General features: G+C 37.6%; 1 protein-coding gene across 1 annotated transcript in view; it reads left to right on the forward strand.

Annotated features, from left to right (window-relative positions):
- The window catches only part of GUCY1A2 (guanylate cyclase 1 soluble subunit alpha 2), a gene marked incomplete at its 5' end in the record, with an annotated part of 135701 nt that overhangs the window by 55709 nt on the left and 60812 nt on the right, over positions 1-19180 (forward strand). The gene's annotated exons all lie outside the window — the stretch shown is intronic.

Genomic DNA, 19180 nt, shown 5'->3' on the forward strand with positions numbered 1-19180 from the left:
TCCTACAGAAAGGATAATACAATTTTTGTTATGAAGAGCAGATGATAAGGTTAAATTCCTAGTCAATCTTAGTTATTAATGACAGAATCAAATACTGCTGCATGTTTGGAAACTGTCCGCCTGGCATGTTTCATTTTCTGTGAAGAGCAACTGGAATGAGACACTTATTTGCAGCATACTTCACTTTCAGAGCAAATCCTAATGATGGTGACATTTAAAAAAATGTATTTTTGCAATAATGCCATTACAAAGCCATTTAGGCTTGATATGAGTAGCAGAGGTTATTGTTTTCTGTAGAAATATCAGATTTCTTCTGGAGGAGAAAACTGGAATACATTTGTTAAATGTACCATAAAAGCCCAGTTACCCAAGGTTTTTAATTTTCCTTTTTAGCAGTCCAGTTTGATGAATTGTCCTGATTAGCTCTGAGGAAATTGATTTCAAAATTAGGTGGGACTCAGAAGGAGAAAAATAGTGACATGCTTAGGAATCATTCAGACTGAATCATATGAAGAAGAATTATATGCATCAGCTAGGAGGAGGCACCTTTATTTAGTTTGTGTTATTTACCTCACACCCAGGATCCTGAGAACTGGTTCATTAGTGAATTCAGAAGCAGAGTATCATTGCCTAACCCATGCAGTGGCCCCAATGTCCCTCTGTTGTCTTGTATCCCATGCCTCCAGAATGTTTCCTCAGCTCGCACGAGAGCAGTGCCAGGAGATAGCAAAGTGGGCTCTGCCAGCCCTGACCTGCTCTTGGCTGCTGGAGAGGACTAAAATCACAGACCTGATCTGGAAAGAGAATCAAGCAGGAGCCTGGCTGCTGCAGACCCTGCTGGGGCACCTCTGGGCATGGGTACAGGCCCCTACAGCTTGTTTGGGGTCAGCAGGGAGATGCTCAGGGAACCCATGTGTCCCAGGCTGCTGTGGGAGGCCTTGCTGTGTTCAGGACTTGTGCAGAAAGGATGCTGCAGTGCTGTTTAAGTTGTCTACATGCTTTATTTGGAGCCGGCTCTTGGTTCCTTCTGGCTAGCCAGCAGTAATAATTGAGATAACAGAGATAGTGACTTTGAGTAGCTTACTTCTCAAGCTGCACATTTTTGAGAAAAGAGAGAAAATGTATGTTGATGAAAAACATCCTCCTGGTTCAGTTCTGTAAATCAGTATCAACAAAACAACTAAGGGAGTTTACAATAAAATCAGAATGTACACTTTAATGTAGGTCCCTTCATGTACTCTGATCTGCAAATGACAGGCTACTGGAAGACATTCTCCACGTTGTCATGCATTTTAGCTCTTTAATTTGGCTATTCAGTTTGAACTACAAGTGCCACAGTCTCTGGATTTTCAAACCTCTTCGCTAATCTAATCGATGGCTTCAGCATTGTCCTGTGACACAAAGGCATGCTAGAGGATATGCCAAATTAGCTTCATTTCTTTAATTTAAGAGGCACACTCTTGCTGCTGGATGACAACTAGTGTGAAATTGGACATGGCTGGCTAACAGTAATGATGTAATTTCTTGTTTTTGCTTTATTACAAAAATCTCTGCTAAGTACAAATTTACCTGCAGAGTTCGGCCAAGAGGAAAAATACCAAAAATATTAGTATCCAACAGAAAAGGTTTTTTTTTTCTTTTAGCAATTCTTTTTCTTCATGTCATTTCTTAAAGAGACTCCATTTAAATAAATATAACTAGTTCTTTTCTATGGCTCCAGAGATTGTATTTTATAATTATCCTTTGAGCATTTATAATCTTTTAATAGCTGGTTTTTTTCCTTGACAACATGACAATTGCTAATTGCCAGATTTTAAAAAAGAGCAGTTTGATGAAGCTTGAACACTGGCTTGATCCTATTTCTATTGAAGTCAGGGAGGCTTCTTCAGGAAGAAGAGAGTTGAAATTTGCTTCATGTTTCTTTTCTCCTGCCAAATCCTCTTTCACTCATCCAAGAAAGCAAAGAGTTCTGCTTTCAGTCCTTTACAGTGCTGTAAATCTGGTCTAACTGCATTGACTCAATGGGCTTATTTTTGTAGAGATCAGTATAAGTGAGAGAAGGATTTATCTCAGTTGGATTCATGCTTCTTGTTAGTCAGGCAATGTACTATATAATTGGTGCTATCAATAAGAGTTTCCCAGTATTGATTTCTTTTTCAGTATGGAAACAGATGGAATATATCATAGGGTCTAACTGATATGAAATATACAGTATCTTGAAATAACAGAGAGTTTTTATTTGGCTGGGACTTTTAATCTTTTGTCCTGAGATTTAAAAACAGCAACCAAGTGACATGTATCACCATCCATTGCTCATTTTTTTTTTGTTTTTTCGACTGTCCTAGAAGTTGCTGACAGAATTGTAACTGTTTGAAGGGTTGGATCCTAATGCACAAGGTGCTACTTATTATTTATAGCATCTACAAGGTGCTAGGGATAGAATATCAGAAACCACATAATTTGAATATTAGTCAATGCACAGTTAATGAAAGAGAAGACTATGAAGATAACAAAATCTGACAAAATTCACATTGTCATAGCTTCATTGAAAATGGGATTTTATAACTTTTATAACTTTGAAAAAGTTATAGTTGAGATAAAAAACGTTCTCTAATATAAGTATAAGAAAACAGGGAAGGAGAGGGTCTTTTACAGGCAGACAGGAGAGCCTTAATACAAAATCTTAGAAGGAGCCTTATATTGTTTAACTTTGTGGAAAAACAGTTTTGAGTGGTTGCTTTGATAATCTGGGAGCTCTCAGGCAATCTCAGTTATTACATTTTAAAGCCAAGACTTCTTTGGCATGGATTTTTATATGGCCTTTGACATATTTATTTTTGCTTTAGTTTTTCCAAACCAGCAGGGACTATGCTTAGACTGTGCTTAGAAATCTGGAATATGTTCAAACAATATAAGAGGCAAAAAGATAATTTTGTTCTTATAAATACTGACATACAGAATAGTTAAAGGGTCATTGACTGATGTGCTTGGCTCATCCTTTATATTTTGGCAGATTCATATATATTATGTATATTTATTTTAACTATCTGTTTTCCACCTGTGTACGTGTTACAAGAATTCATGCAACATAAATTAGTATGTATGTCCTGTGTAATATGTTGTTTGTGAGGCAGGAGCCATTACACCATGTCATTTAGAGATTATAACACATTCAGGAAGTTTAAATTACTCATCTTTACAACAGGAATACAAAATTAAATTCTGATTTGAGTATGCCATTTCAAACCACCTTGGTCCTCATTAGGGTTCTGATAATCTAATGTTAGATTCATTACCATCTAAAATTATTGCAATCTGCTGCCTTTTGTTTTGATTCAATGTCCATAATTGTTCCACGTGATGTCAGTAATTACTGAGGCTGCTGTAGGAAGATACGCAAAGACATGGCAAGAAAAGCTGATCAAGCCAAGTTTAGATTTGTTATGTGGTTGTACATGTGCGTCAGAAACTACATTTTAGTGGTGTATCTGTTTACACTTGATGTTGCATAGGTTCCAGAAAAGGAGGAATTATGCTGCAAGATAAGGCAAACAAATTAAATATAGTCTTGAATCATTCGAGATTGAAAGGAATGACTCCTAGCTGTATGAGGATGAAACTTCTGTTGTATTGAATCATTTTTTACTTTGATTTCTTTTAAGGTCAGTATATGCTCTTTCCTTTGTAGAACCTACTCCTCTTCCATGCAAAACAGAATAAAACAAACACTCATACCTGCTGAAAATGAATGTTACTGACCCCAAATTACATTGCAGTTTATAGAATTTGAAACACAAAAATATTTACTCTCGATATATTTACTATAGTAATCTGTTCTGGTAAGTTTTTCTTCTTTTTTGTAAATCAATAAGGCTGTCTCTGCACCTTTTATGAGTGGGTGGAGAAAGAGGAAGGATGAAGAGAACTTCATTTCCACTGTTTGCTTTCATGTACCTTATTGTGAACATTTAAGTAGTTAATGAGATACCACAGAGAATATAAGTATGAAATAGACATCTGTATTAGTTTTCTGTAATAATGTAACACTACATCCCAAACTGATAAAAGGTTACAGCTTTGAGGCAGCCTGAATCCACTAAAGGGACACAACATTGTGGATAATGTAATTTTGTGTTTCAGTTTGGCAGTGTTTAAAAAAAGGTGGATATGAAAACTAGGACATGCAGGTGTGATGGTGGGTGCTGAATGTGAAGTATTTGAAAGATTTTTCATCCCATAATTTTATTTCTCTTAAAAACCAATCTTGGTTGGCAGAAGCAGGTGCTTTTGAGAATTTTGATAATTTCCTCACTTTGTTCATTTGCTTGTTTGTGTTTTTTTTTTTCCTTTTTTTTTTTTTTTTTTTCTTTTTCTTTTTCTTTTTTCAGTACACATGCCCACCTTTCTTTTAGAAGCTTGTATTCTTTTAGAGACAGATGAGACTTATTTCGAGTAAATCAAAACAGAATCTCTGGCCAGACATACAATACATTGAACAAGTCTTGTGTGTTTTAGTTTCTGATCCATACAATTAAAGGACTTTTTATATTCTGTGGTTGGAATTAGAAGGAAGTAGCAAACACCTGTGACATGTCAGAGTTCTCAAATATATGTATATTTATTGGACTACTTAACATAAGAATGACTAAGGAAAATCAAATTGAAACCTATGAAAAAAAGCTGTTCATTTTGGCTTTTGCATGAAGAAATGAAAAAGCATCAAGTTTGATGCCAGTAAACTGTCAATTTGTGGAAGCAGCTGTAAATCAAGTACTGCTTTATTATATTGCTCCACATTTGGAATAAGCTGGATTACTGCAGTGGGAATTACTTTACATTTATACTACTGAAAATGAGAACGTGATGTTTCCTGAAATCACTAGCCAAATTTTATAACAAAAGCCAAGATTTACTAAGGAGAAGAAATAAAGAAGAGAAAAAAAATCAAAGTTAAAATCAAATGTTAAGAGATTACAATAAACAGCCTTGTACTCTTACTTAGCTCTTAGTCATTTTTGTTAGGTTTAAGTGCTACCATTCATTTCAGCTGATATGGAAGGAGAACCAGAATCAAAGTAGGCTAGAGACAAGTATGATATCTGAACCGTGTTAGAAAAGCAAGCTCTGTTTCCAGATTAAAGATGTTTTTGCCAGATGATACAAATAGCAGATTGTTGTTGATTATCAGCAAGTATGATGCGAGAGGAGATCCTTGGAAATTGGCCTCAGATAACCCAGAAAATTCAGTAACCAAAGAGATGAAACTAGATTCTCTGGAGTCATTAAAACTTTTTACTCCCACTGTAGAATGAAGACTATTGACAGTCATCCCATCAAAGAGTTTTCCATCTGTTTTTAGAAGAAAGAGAAAGGAATTAGTGGCTAAGTAAAATACAGATTACAGAACACCAAAAATGAGCTGCATTGAAACAAAGCCTAGAGCTTCTCACAGCAAAGCTGCTTAAATGGGAGGGAAGTTCTGCTTCTGCTGACTCTGAGCTTCCAGGGGGTCTTTGTCATAAGCATCCCATGTGAAAGTATTGAGATTTCTCGCTATGTCAGTCTGGAATCCTGATCTCTTCCTCCTCCCCTCAAGCAGCAGCTGCTTAGACTTCTTTAAGATGGCTCTCAGGGAAAAAGAGCCCCACAACACAACAGCAAAACCAATCAAAACTCCAAAAACACTTGCAAAACCCCCATAAGAGCAAACATGTCTCCTGAGCACAAAGTCCATCCGCAGCCCTGGTGATTCATCCTGGGCTGTCTGGTGTTGGTCAACAGCAGGCAGAGCGCAGGAGAATAGAAGCACCATAGATTAGACTAACACAACAAATCTAGTGCTGTAATTGTAGTGTTATCACAGTGCCAGTCAAAAGTACATTATTAACCTCCTTTTGAAAAGAGCACATTCTAGTCCAAGGTTGACCATGAATAAGCATAGGTAAATCATTACTTCTGTGAAAGGAATCGAGCCTGGCTAATCAGTAAATGTGTGAAGCTGATAGTGTTTGCCAAATACAGGCTGTTCATGGAATTGGTTGTTTAATGAGAGTAATAGCACAGCAGCATCAGCGTGAGAAAACACAGTGTGTAGTGTTTGCTAGTCTAACTAAGAAAAATATGGTCTGATATTACCTGGGGAGGTACACAGAAGTCAAAATGAAGATGAAGAGGGTGAAATAATTTTGGCTTTACATAGCCTAAGCAAAGGAATCAGTCTCTGTTAGCAGAATACCAGCTAGGTTTGAGAAAGAATATTCAGTGGAAAGGTATGCCCAAAATTAATCCGAAATGTATTTTTAGACATATGCTGAGTTGCATAATGGTAGAGATTTTTCTGTTCTTATTGTCCCAAATATCACTAAGTGAAATGTAATTAAAATATTTATAACCTGAACCCAACTTCAATCTGATAGTGTTGATGTATCTGAAAATATAATTTTCTTAATCTGTTTATAGTAAGAGATATTCCTTCAAATTATGCAACCTTATCACCTTTTTTGATTGAAAGTGCCTATTTCAATAAAACCATAACTTTTATATTTTATCACTTTATTTACTCATTGTAGGATTGAAAAGTTTCGAATTTGAGTCCACATGGATACATATTTTGTTTTATCCTTTGGCTTAAGTAATGTATACCTGTGAAATATGTCTCTTTCCTTGAATTATCATTTCCTGACACAAAAAGATATTTTGCTAGGGTATTTTTGACCAACTACTGTCAGTGTCTTCTGTAGCTGTTAAGAATGTATCTCCCAGTCTTACCTTAGGGAAGGACTATTTTTGAGTGTGACTGAAGAGCTTGCTGAGGTCAGCATTGTTGGAACTGTCTGGCTACAACAGCCATGAATATGAAACTGTCACCAACTATGAAAAACGGTAATGTTTAAAATACATTTCTCAGATATATTGCAGTTCGAAGTGTCGCTCCAGAAGAAATAACTTGCAGGCTTTTTCACTGAGTAATGTCACTGTTAGGGCTATTTCTGGAAGATTTATTCTGGTGCAAACTAAAATATTTTGAGCAATCTTGCTTCTCCAAAGTTTTTCATTTCTTGTGTGATCTGATTTTAATATAAAATCAGAAATTTTAAGTTCTATAATGAGAATGTCCTGATATAACAGATTAAATGCTAAGGCACTGTGAGACAGCAATGTTGTTGTAATTTCTTCTTGTGTGAATCCAAGACAGTTTTCCTGATGTTGTTGATTTACACAGATGAAACTCTGAGGTTTGATTGATCTTTGCAGAATTTAGGCATCTGGTGATTTGAAGTGAGCAAGATAGCATATGGAAGCTGATTTCTGGAAAGCTTTTACAGAATGAGCTTTGATTTAATTTTTCTCCTGACTTCACTTGTTAACTGGTTTTGCAAAATGCGAGCATTAAGATGTTGTGAACCTTTGTGATCAGCAGAGAATGTATTTTATATATATGGTCATCCATGTCCAAATAGTATATAATTTCAAAGCATAGTGGGAATCTCTACATAGTTAAGTTGGCTGTTTATCCATTTATTTCACTGTATCAGGATTTTTACTCTGGAGGCTTAAAAGCAGTTAAAATGCCTTGGTAATCTGTGATCATTTAACATACTTCAGTTGGGTATTTGTGTACGAAATACAGTGGTGTTTTCAATTGACTGAGAGGCCATCAACCAAAGCAGAAAGGAAAGAAAGAAGTTTTATTCTTCCATCTTTTCACAAGTCCCTAATACATCATAATTACTTTTGATAAACAATATCTTATTTTCTTGCTTGTTAAGCAAAGGGTGTTATTTCCTTTCACAAGCGTGTGTGGGAAGAAATTGGGGAAAATGGCCAGTAACGCTGTTTAGCTATGACTGACAAATCACGAATGTCATCAGAGAGCTATTTGTGCCAGACTTTCCATTTATTTCCACTAATACAACATAAGTATTGTATTGTATGTATTGGTAGATCTGACCTAGAATGTTTTGTGCACTGCAATAAGAGGTGAATGTATTTTGATTATTTGAAAAAGGAAGGATTTTCCACTTAATTTGTGACCTTGTGTCCTAGAGCATGCTGCTCTCAAAAACAGCCTCTCCATTAATTCCAAATGACTTCAGAGCAGGCCTTTTATTGCTATAGCTCAAGAGTATCCCTTCTGGAGAGCCATGCCTTTTGAAAGCAGTTAGAACATTTGCTTAAACAAAAGATCTCATACTATCTTGTATGAGAAAAATTGTGTCTTAACCCAGAAATAGGCAATCATCAGTCTGCTTTCTTGTGTCATTTCTTCTTACCTGAAGCTGGGTAATCCTCATCATCATTTACTCTTATTTCCTCAGACAGATATAAGAATAGTTTCTTATTTTTAAGAAATCAACTGATCTGTGAATAATGCTATTGATTTAAATCAAAAGACTCTTGCAGTGTGATTAAGGACTGCTAAATTTTTCTGTCTTCTTAAATAATAATAATAATTATTATGGAATATTGTGCAAGAATATAGTATTTGAGAGAATTAGTTTAACTTATTTTAACTTTATAAATAAATCATATGATCACACTTGGGAAGTCTGATGTTCTGTATCCTCAGTACATCAACCAGTGTTTTATTTCATGGAATCCTCAGCCTGATAATGCAAGAACATTTAGTCTTCCTTTAATTGTTCTCTCTAGTCTTAATACTTTATTAAAATATTGTGAAAAATAATGCAATTAAAAAAATTAAGCGTTTTCAAGGACACCATGTCTAGCCAAATATTGCAAGTTATATTTGAAAACTAGGGAAAGACTCCTTGATTTTGCATTTATGTTGATTTGACTACTACGAAACATAAACAGCTAATGTTCAGAGAATAGAGGATTTCCAGTGTAAATGTGTAGGAAAAATCTGCTTATTATAGGATATTACAGCACTCTAGCAATACCTGGTATCAGTGTAAAGTAATTTTAACATAACACACATCTGGGAGTGAATAGGCTTCACACCACTTCTTACTGCTTGTTGAATCCAGGTCGATCCTGACTTGAAGGAAGGGACCATTTATGAGAGCCTGTGTGTGTCAATGAAGTACATATGTCAATGACAGGACATGTAGACCCAAATAAATAAAAATGCAGAACAGCTACTGAGAACACATGTATTACGGATGCTCAGTAAAACTTAGCCCAAAGTTTTAGCCAAAATGTCTGCAGATTTAGGTAAAACCTGATGAAAATAAGGTAGACTAATTTCCACAAAGAGAATGTTAATATTTTTGGCTCTTCCCATGGGACCATTTTCATGGGGGACTTCAGCCAGGGTTCCCCTCCTCAGCTGCACAGGGAAGAGAAAGTTGTGGGTCAAGATAAGGACAGGGAGAGATCACTCACCAATTACTGCCATGGCCACAACAGACCTGACTTGGGGAAATTAGTTTAATTTATTACTAATCAAATCAGAGTAGGATAATGATAAGTATAACCAAATCTTAAAACTTCCCCTGCTGCTTCTTCCTGGGCTTAACCACTCTTGAATTCCCTGCCTCTTCCTCTCCTTCTGACTCTTCCAAAGGGAGTAAATATCTAAAGTGTGAAATTCCTAGATCTTAAAACTGACTTTTGCAACACAGATTTTAGGCTCAAAGGCTTTAATGCTCAAAAGAATTGTAGGAGTCAAAATGCTGAAAATGGGGAGGCTCATCAAATGCTCTGCTCTTTAGGGAATTCACATCTCCAAATTAGCTGCAGGTCAGTATTTGCATTGATTATGAATTGGTTAGAGTTGGTCCTGTGCTTGTGTGTACAGACAGCTTTTCATTAGCTCCACTGAGCCTCTCAGCCTGTCCTGGGTAAGCTGGTCGTGCTCCAAAAGCAAGGTGGCTGTGTTAGCATCGTGCTGTGCCTGAGCAAATGTTTTCTGCTCCTTGGCAGGGTGCCTCAGCTGAGGCAGAGCACTGCTGTGCCAGTCCTGTGATTTCTGGGGCTGGCTGCCTTGTGATCTGCCTGCCCACAGACAGTCCTGAGAAGCTATGCAAAGCTCTCCTGACAGGAGATCCAAGGACAGGAATCTGCATGCTGACTGGAGAGCTTCATGAGACAGCATTTCTGGATATTTTTAGACTGATCACTTCTGTTGTTCTTCACTGTGAAGGCTGGGTCTCCCATTTCCATCGATATTCACACTTGCCCCATCCCACCACCCTCCCTCCAGACTTTGGTGGCCTCCATCCCACAGTGTGGAGAAGCTGAGGCCCTGGGAACATCTTATTTCTTGCCAGCCTATGTTATTAAAACAACTTGCTTAACTGCTTAACAACTGTACTTAACTTCAGTTTGTGCTAAAAAAGTTAAGGCAATAGAGGCTGACCATGTTTTGATTTTAAAATATCACCTTCAACATTTTTTTTCATTTTCTTTATTACCATATCAAGGGAAGATCAGTTAGGTGCAATGAAGAAAATGGAAGCTGAACAGATACTTTAATGTGCACAAAAATGTGAATATTCAATTCACTATATCTGACTGTTCCCTCTCACACTGTGTTCTATTTATAGTTAAGTTAAAGGCATTTTAATGTCTTCATTTGCTTTTCATTTCTTGGTGGGTTGTAAAATAAGGACTTTGTCGAAAATGACACCCTAAACCTGAGTCTACTAAATTAGGCCAATGCATTCTTCCCAAATTTGTTAACGCAGCCTGTAAGAGACTCCACATGAAGAGTGTCTTTTACTGATACCTCTTAAGTATGGTCCTTACAGCCGGTTATGGATGAAAGGTCTCCTAATGATGTGGTGGATTATATTGAACACACTAAAAGAAATTCAACCTTTTTAAGAAATATAGAAAAAATATAATTTTAAAGGCCTGGTGCAGTTCTCACAAAAATCAGCTTGATATATTTACAGTGACTTCAGTGAGAGGTAGAATGGGTTTTTCTTATTATATCTAACTTAAGAATGATTGGACTGGGAATAGGAGAAATTTCTTCTCCTCATGTTCTGAAAATTTATACTGCACCAAGAGACCAGAATTGATTAGTCCCAATATCAAATTCTAATGATAGAGTCTTTTATCAAAGCTGCAAAAGTACTTGATATGTGGGGTAATAAAAATCAAAGCAAAATAAAAATACCAACAGAGAACTCCAATTCTCAGCAGTTTCCTTGGCTTGGTGCTGGCAAGAATTTCGAGCAGGTTTATATACTTAAGATGAATTAGGGAAAGAGTCAGATTCTTTAAGTCCTAAAGGTGAAAAATTCTGCAAGCTAGCTAGTGCATGGGCTAAGAGATCTTTTAATCACAGGAATTTTAAGATACCTAGGTTGGTGGTGAAATGTCATATCTCCTAATGGTTGCTATATATATCTGTTATCATGGATCAAAGGGGAAAGCTGCTTCTGCTGCTCCTTGCCTACTGTTTTCATGAATAAACATATGCACTTATTTAACCGTTTCACTGCTTTTTTGCTAAAACACAATTTCCACATAGAAACAAGTGAGCCTAAATCTGAGAAAGAAAAGTACTAAGCAAGAAATATCACATAAGTAAGTGTACTTTCTGCTGAGAGGTCATCTCAGACAGCTGGGACTGATCATGTTCAAAGGATAAACTCTTGTTAGGAGGTGAACTCTGCTAGTGGAAGGATTAGGTGAAAGACTGATTCATGCACCTGCACAAATCTTGGGCTGAAGACAGTAGGAACTAATCCAAAAAGTAACAACACTGTGGAAAATGGCAACATCTCCACTCCCTTCAGTGTACTGACATATTCCTCCATAATCTTGCTTGGTTGACATTGACAGAAATAAATAAAAAATATCTGTCTTTAACAAACTGACACATAATATTTGTCAATTATAAAGGTTTTCACAGGCATAAGATAATTCAAGGTTTGGTTATGTAAATATATATAGCATTTATTTTTAACCAGATGTTTAACAAACATTAATTGGAAATGTAATTCTTTCATTTCTCGTTCATAGAGAGAGAATATTAAATATGGGAAATTTCCTTTACACTTTGATTGATCTGTTGTAATTAAACTGTGGTGGGATTGTAAGTAAAAAATGCATTTTGCTTTGAAATGTAAAATTAATGCAAGTGTGTGGGTTGTAGCATGTTTGTTGCTACCACCACTTTCACAGTTCAGAGATCTTGAGCTTGTTGCCCAAAGTGGCTGTGGATGCCCCATCCCTGGAATTCTCCAAGGCCAGCCTGGATGGGGCCCTGACTAAGATAGTCTAGAGGAAGATGTCCCTGCCTGGGGGGGGGGGCGTGGTTGGAACTTGATTATCTTTACTACCCCTTCCAGCCTAAGCCATTCTATGATTCTGTTATTCTAAAAAAATGAGCATGTATCTGAAAATTGTTTCCACTCCTTCACTCCTGAACAAAGCAGACTTTTTTAACACTGATACTACACATTTGTAACTCTGTGTTGTTGCAGTAAGATGGGCAGCTGAACAGGGTATCCTGGCTTTTAATAAAGTAGCAGAGACCTGTGTTGTTGATAGGTAAAACTCTAGTATGCTAATACAGGTGTGTGCAACCTAAAAGCAATCTTAGGGGATGAAATAGATTTTGCAGTAAAATCAAAACCACAAAATCATTGAATATCTTGAGTTGAAAGGGACCCATAAGGTTCATAAAGTCCTACTCCCTGCTTCTCACAGGACTACCATATGACCAAGACCATTGTCCAGATGCTCATTGATTGATAGGTGTTTAGGTAAAATGTTTTCTGGATGCTGTCAGGGTACTGGAGGGCCCAGGGCCAGGAGCTGTGGGAGTCTGCAGGGTAGAGGGACAATGGGGCCTTTGAGAGTCGCACAGTTCATGTTTAAGTATATTAGGATATTTATTCATGGAAAAAATTCAATTTGTTCTTGGCGTGTTGATGTTCAAAGGGATTTTGAAATTCTCTTGGAAGCGCTGGTGAGTTTCTCCTTGTTTTAGCAATTGTCTGGTGTTGCCCATGCCATGTTCTGCCTGTCTGCTGTGCTGAGTTCACCCACTCCTCTGCTTGTGAGTGTCTGTAAGGGAAGCTGACCAAGGAGCACATTGGGTTGAATTCTAAATCTTTGCTGTCTTGTGAAGATAGATGTTCCTTTGAAGGAATCCTTTTCCATTGTTTTTATTCCAAAGGGCTAGATTTATCTTGGACTTATCCAAGTAGCAGTCAGGAGTACCTTCTTAAAAGCAATTTCTGTGTCTTGAAGCAAGAGAAGATAAACTCTCAAAATTGTTGTGACCTTTTTCAGATGAAATCCACTGTTGCCTTTTGTTTATCTAGTTGCTTTGGCAGACTAATGTGTTAAGGATAGAGTCATCTTCTTTACCTCTTCCCCTTTCCCCCTTTCACACGTCCTTACAGGTGGCTCCATGCTTTTGATATGTCATGCATACCTATGCTTTTTGTGGAGCCGATCCTATCTGACCCTAATCGGTTTGCTTTTAATCTGCCACACTTACTGTTTTCATACCAAGAAATTATTTTAGAGGTCCAAGTTTACAACTGAAAGGTATTACTGTTTCTCTCATTATCACTTTTTCTTTCATTATCACTCTCTCTTTTGCATTATAGAAAATGAATGTATTCCCACCAAAATTTTGGGTTTCCTAAAGGTACAATATTTTTGCTGCCAATCTGGGTCTATAAGATATCTGTGACATACAGAAAATATTGCATTTGGTCCCTTTAGTCTGAAGACTGTTGCACGTTATGAAACACTGCAGGATTTGCTATAAATAATGATAAATTTTTAACAGTCACTTTGCTGCTGTGTGGAATTATATTCTTTTGACAATGCAGTGAGCTGGAAATACAAACTTGTAAGCAAATGCTGAGAGTTAGAATTTCACAAGAACCGAAGTACATCCTGAGTTGTGCTGAGCAAACCTAGTCTAATTTATTCAGTTGTGTCAGGCATCGACTGAAAAGTTATTTTTCATTTCTTTGGAGATGATATGTATTTCTCTCTTCTTCTTTTTTTTTTTTTTTTTTTTTTTTTTTTTTTTTTTTTTTTTTTTTTTTTTTTTTTTTTTTTTTTTTTTTTTCCCCCCCAATAAAACAGAGGTGTAATGGAAGAGGGTACTTTGTTATTTTTGTCTACAGATAAAATAGCAAATCAGGGTTTCATTAGAAAATGATTTTTTATTATTTTCATGGCTCTTTCTCCACAGCTAGTTCTGCTGGCTGTGGCTCTGACTTACCCCACTCTACAAGCAGAGCAGGAGTATTGGAGAGGTTTTAATAGCTGTTTGTTTTTCTGTCTTAAGGGTCAGAGTTATGCTCTGCTTATCTGGTGGTCAGCCAGCCACAGAGAAGCAGTTATTTTACAGGCATACCACATTGTCATTTTATTGAGCTGAGGTTTGGAGCATTTAAAATAGAAATTTGTATAGACCAATAGAGAACTCATATTTCCCTTAATGTACTTAACATATTGGCATTTAGGTATCTTTCAATGCACAGCAGTATGTTCACTCCTATGAATTAAGTTTATTCTGATAGGAGGTAGACTTAACTGACCAGTACAGGCATGTATGTCCAAGCCTTGTGCTCCCTTCATAACAGAGAAATGTAAGTACTTCTACACATGGAGGCACAACTCATTTGACTGTGACTTAAATCAGATCACACAGATCACACAACTTTTTTTTTCAGAAGCACCTGTTTCTCTTGTTGCCTGTAGAAAGAGTAGTAAACTCTGAAGCAATGAATTCCACACTGACACTACATTAATTAACCCAGAAACAGCTTGTGTCATTTTTGTTTGAATGCAAAATGGTACTCTACTATCTCTCTCCTTCCTGTTTCCATGTAGATTTCTGTTAAGTCACTGGTTCATTTCTCTGCTTTCCAGACAGACTGATCACCTTTGACAGGTCTCACAAATCTCCAGTAGTGCATAATCCAACTCCTCACTATAACCCAACTTCTCACCAATGATGTTTCCATTTTCACACTCCTTATGAATACAAGAATATCACATATTAACTAATTTCTTCCAATTTGAGCCTTTTACTTTTTGTTCATTTCATACACTGAAGTTGGAAGAAACTTCTGGAAGTCATCTGGTTCAACCCTCTGCTCAAGCAGAGTCACCTAGAGTCAGTTTCCCAGGACCACATCCATGTGGCTTTTGAATATCTCCAAGATGGAAACTCCACAATCTCTGTAGGCAACCTATAGCAGTGCTTGGTCATCCTATCTAAAAAAAGTGTTCTCTGATGTTCAGAGGGAGCCTCCTTTGGGTATTTTATGTCTTATAGCCTCTGGTCCTGTCCCTGGGCGCTGCTGGAAAGAGTCTTGCTCTGTCATCCCTGATCATCCTGAGCCTTCTCATCTCCAGTTTAAACTGTCCCTGCTCTCTCAGCCTTTCTTCATAGGGAAGATGTCCCAGGTTCCTATCATCTTTGTTGACCTTTGCTGGATGCTCTCCAGCATGTCCACGTGTCTCCTGTACTGTGGATCCCAGAACTGGACATGGTACTCTTGGTTGTGGCCTCACCAGTTCTGAGGAGAGGGGAAGGATTGCTTCCCTCCTTCCCTCCACCAGCTGCAACACTCCTCCTAACAAAGCCCACAGTAGTTCTAGCTTTTGATTCAAGTGCTCATTGCTGGATCATGTTCAATTTGTCCACCAGGATCACCAGGGCCTTTTCTGCAAAGCTTTTGCCTCTGGATTTGTAGAAGAGTTTGACCTCTTTGCATTGGCACTAAGTATTTTTGAAGAGTTTCGTATGCCTGCCCTTAGATTTTTTTTTCCTTTGGGGTAAACCATCAAATGTTTTCAAGTAGGTTTGTAGGTTATACTTTTGAGACCTTTCATTGCCTTCATTGCTTTTCACCAGACTCTCCAATCAACTGTCCATATTTGCCCTTCTGCTGTCTGAAAATCGGTGGTCACAGCATAAGGATTACTTCCTGTGCTTTGCAAACTTTATTTTTGTTTACATAGTCCTATATAGTGTTTTCTTTCTAAATGACAGCATGACATGTTGGCTTACATTCATTTGTTCCACTCTGTGCACTCTGGGCCATCTTCTTAAGAACAATTAGCCTGCCTGTACTTTTTGCATTTGATTATTTCTGTCCAAACATATTTATTGCCCTTGTTTTGAATTCTAACTTTAGCCCATTTTTCCAATTGAAGAATTTTTTTTATTCCAGTGATGTCTGTCATACTTTCAGCCCTTCTAGATGTGTCATGGAAACATGGCAACGAAGTCATTACATTACTTTCTTCAAGTGTACTGTTACCTTGTCCAATGTTCACAAAATCCCCTAAGCCTCTAAGTGCACAAATATTATGAAATACCTCACTGTAAATGTTCCTGAGACACTGCCATGTGTCTATAGGACATTCAGTTGTTTTAAAATTTAGATTAGCTCCTTTCTACAAGTCACCCTATACTCTTTGTGCTTTGAAGTGATGATGGTGATGGCATTCAGATTTAATCTGGTTTTGCCTCAGTCTTTCTATCCTCTAAATAACTGAGATGGATAAGGAAGCAGCTTTATTATCTCTTACTGAATTTGTTCATTGTATGAAATCAAGCATGCATGTGCAACTGTGTATGAAATATGGCCTAGAACTGTAAGTTTCTAACCTAATCCCTATAAATAAAACTAAAAAAGAAGACTATAATCACAGTTTGAGAGGGTTTTATGCACTGATCAAAATCAAAGGAGCTGCTCCACTGAAGTTTGTGGATTGTAGAGGGTGCAGAAAAGGTCTGGCCAATTAGAAAGAAAATCCTTTGTAACCCCCCAGTTATTTCTCAAGGATAGCATCACATATTTCCTTAATCTTTTAGAGGAGATGTGCACACCTTCTCTCTGTCACTATATCCAAAACACGTGTCTTTATGCAGAGGTACTCAGTGCAACCAGTGAAGCTTTTCCCTGTGCTTTTCCTTAAAGATTAGGCAGTGGGTTTGGCATTTGATTCATAGGCTTTTTGGTCCTAGGGTGGCTTGCATCCAGAGTATGCAGAGGGTGTGCAGGGTATTTTGTACCTAATGAAGTAGCTGGTGGTGCACTGTTCAGTAGGAGACTCTCCATGTTCTCAGAAAGCAGCTTGAGAATCTGTCAGTATTTCTGAGCTGGGTCTTTGGTGAGATAGGCTGAAAGAGTTCCTTAGAATCAGGAGCTGTTTGCTCCCTTTCTTTGCGGTTTGCAGTGGAAGTAAAATTCAGCGATACGTTTGTGGTTTTTCATCCTGGAGCTACTTAGGCTGCACTGTCATTTCCCAGCAACATAAGACTGTAAAATATGATCTATAATTGCTCTTTTCAAAATGTTCTCTTACACCAATGTAAATCAGGAAAATTTCCTCTGAAAATGGTAGAATTATTCTCATTTTATTCAGTGAGAATATAATTAAAGAGACAGGAAGGCAATGAAATGTAGCAGTAATGAAATTAAATTGATGACAGAAATGTTCCCATCTTTCCCTGCTTACAAGAAAATGGATGATGCCATTCTGGTTGCCTGTAGGCTTATGGTCCAGGTGTAAAGTTGTCCATCTTTGGGGAGGTGCCCAGAAGTGTGACTTATTATGGCAAGCTTCAGGCAAACCTGATATCCTATAACATCAGCTATATTTTAAGATACAAAGAAGAATATAAGAAGCAAGAAAAATCAAAGAAAAGAGATGGAACTCATGCTGGCTCACACCTGCAGACTGAAGTCGGCTAGAAAGTGTCTGAGTCATCTCAATCATCTCTGAAACTTCTTAGGAAAGGAAAGGGCTTTGCAAAAACCAAGAGGAATAATGCAGTCTTAACTCTTCTCTACTGTTGCTCTCTGCAAGACCTGAGTGTTTTTCCTCAGGAAAGCTGGGACAGTTTTTTGTCTGCTTTCCTGTTCCCTGATTTAGCAACTTGAAGAGACTGGCAGGCCCTTTTCTAAAACATCCATCAGTCATCAAGAGAGAGCAGGACAACAGAATTACTAATGTAACATGCAAGAAGAGATAAAAAACATCAACAATTCCTGTAAAGCAGAAGAAGTGATAATAATATTCAAGGGATAAGGCTGAACTATCACTGAACCTTTGACAGTTTTAGGAAGCTAATCAGTTGTGTAGGGAGAATATCTTTGCAAAAATTTCTAAAAATGCTCTGGAAACATTCAGCCTTGTTGAACCAATCTCACTTGGTTATTACTAGTTCAGCATTTTACAGGATTGTCTGTCTTTTATTGCTTTTCACACATAAGTCTCAAAGTGTGTTACAGGATGATCAGTAGCATTGTTCCTGCTGCACTGAAAGGCCAAATAAGAAGTCAGGGTTGATAATTTGCCTGAGGTTACCCAGAAGCAGGGCAGAGGACTTCAGAGTGCCTGTTTAGAACATTATTTACTCAGTCAGTGTTTCCTGAGAAAAGTCCATGCGGGGAAGGTTGGCACAATATATTAACACAGACCGAGATAACATCAAAGAGTTTAACACCTCCAATTGACAGAGGCGAAGTGGGAGCACAGGGGGATGCATTAATTTTCTTCTAGTCTCACAGCAGGTTAACAGGAGAAGCACAGCTCCAAGCCAGGTGCCTTGCCTTGCTGACAAGCAGCTCAACCCCAGGCCAGGCTGGCTCAGACAGGGTCTGTGGTCACACTCTCTCCTCCTGAGCTGAAAACACCTGGTTTTCACCTGGAGATGGAAGAGGCAAGTGATAATATGAGATACTTTTATTTTGTACAAGAGCAAAATTCTACAAACAGAAAACTCTCTAGCACAGGGGAACAAAATAGGAAGAGAATTTAGAAATGCTGTACCATGTATTTCATATTTGACAACTTCTGCTTCGGAGTTCAAACAATTGTGCATGTGCCCTTTTGAAAGCATGAGGCTGCATGCATGAAGAAAGCATCCCATTTCCCAGGGAGCTATATTTCAAAAGTAGAAAAAGAACACTTGGCCATGGAGTATTAAATCAGCTCATGTTGGTAGCTGACTAGCTTTCGCATAGAGATGAATGTCCCAGAGTGAGGCTGATGAAGCAAGGCTTAGAAATGTAAATATTAGTAGGTGCGTAGGAACATAAATTAGAAAATTTGACAATTTTAATGACTTGCATTTGTTTCCACTTGCTGAGTTTTCTAGTTGGCATCAGAATCTGTGTGTTAGGTTGCTAGCAGAGAAGGCAGAGGGCAATAGGGACAGGATAGGCTCAATTCCCAAGTTGCCAGAGAATCTGCAATGACAGCATAT

This window comes from Zosterops lateralis (genome assembly GCF_965231275.1).
Source record: "Zosterops lateralis genome assembly, chromosome: 2".
NCBI classification, from domain to species: domain Eukaryota; kingdom Metazoa; phylum Chordata; class Aves; order Passeriformes; family Zosteropidae; genus Zosterops; species Zosterops lateralis.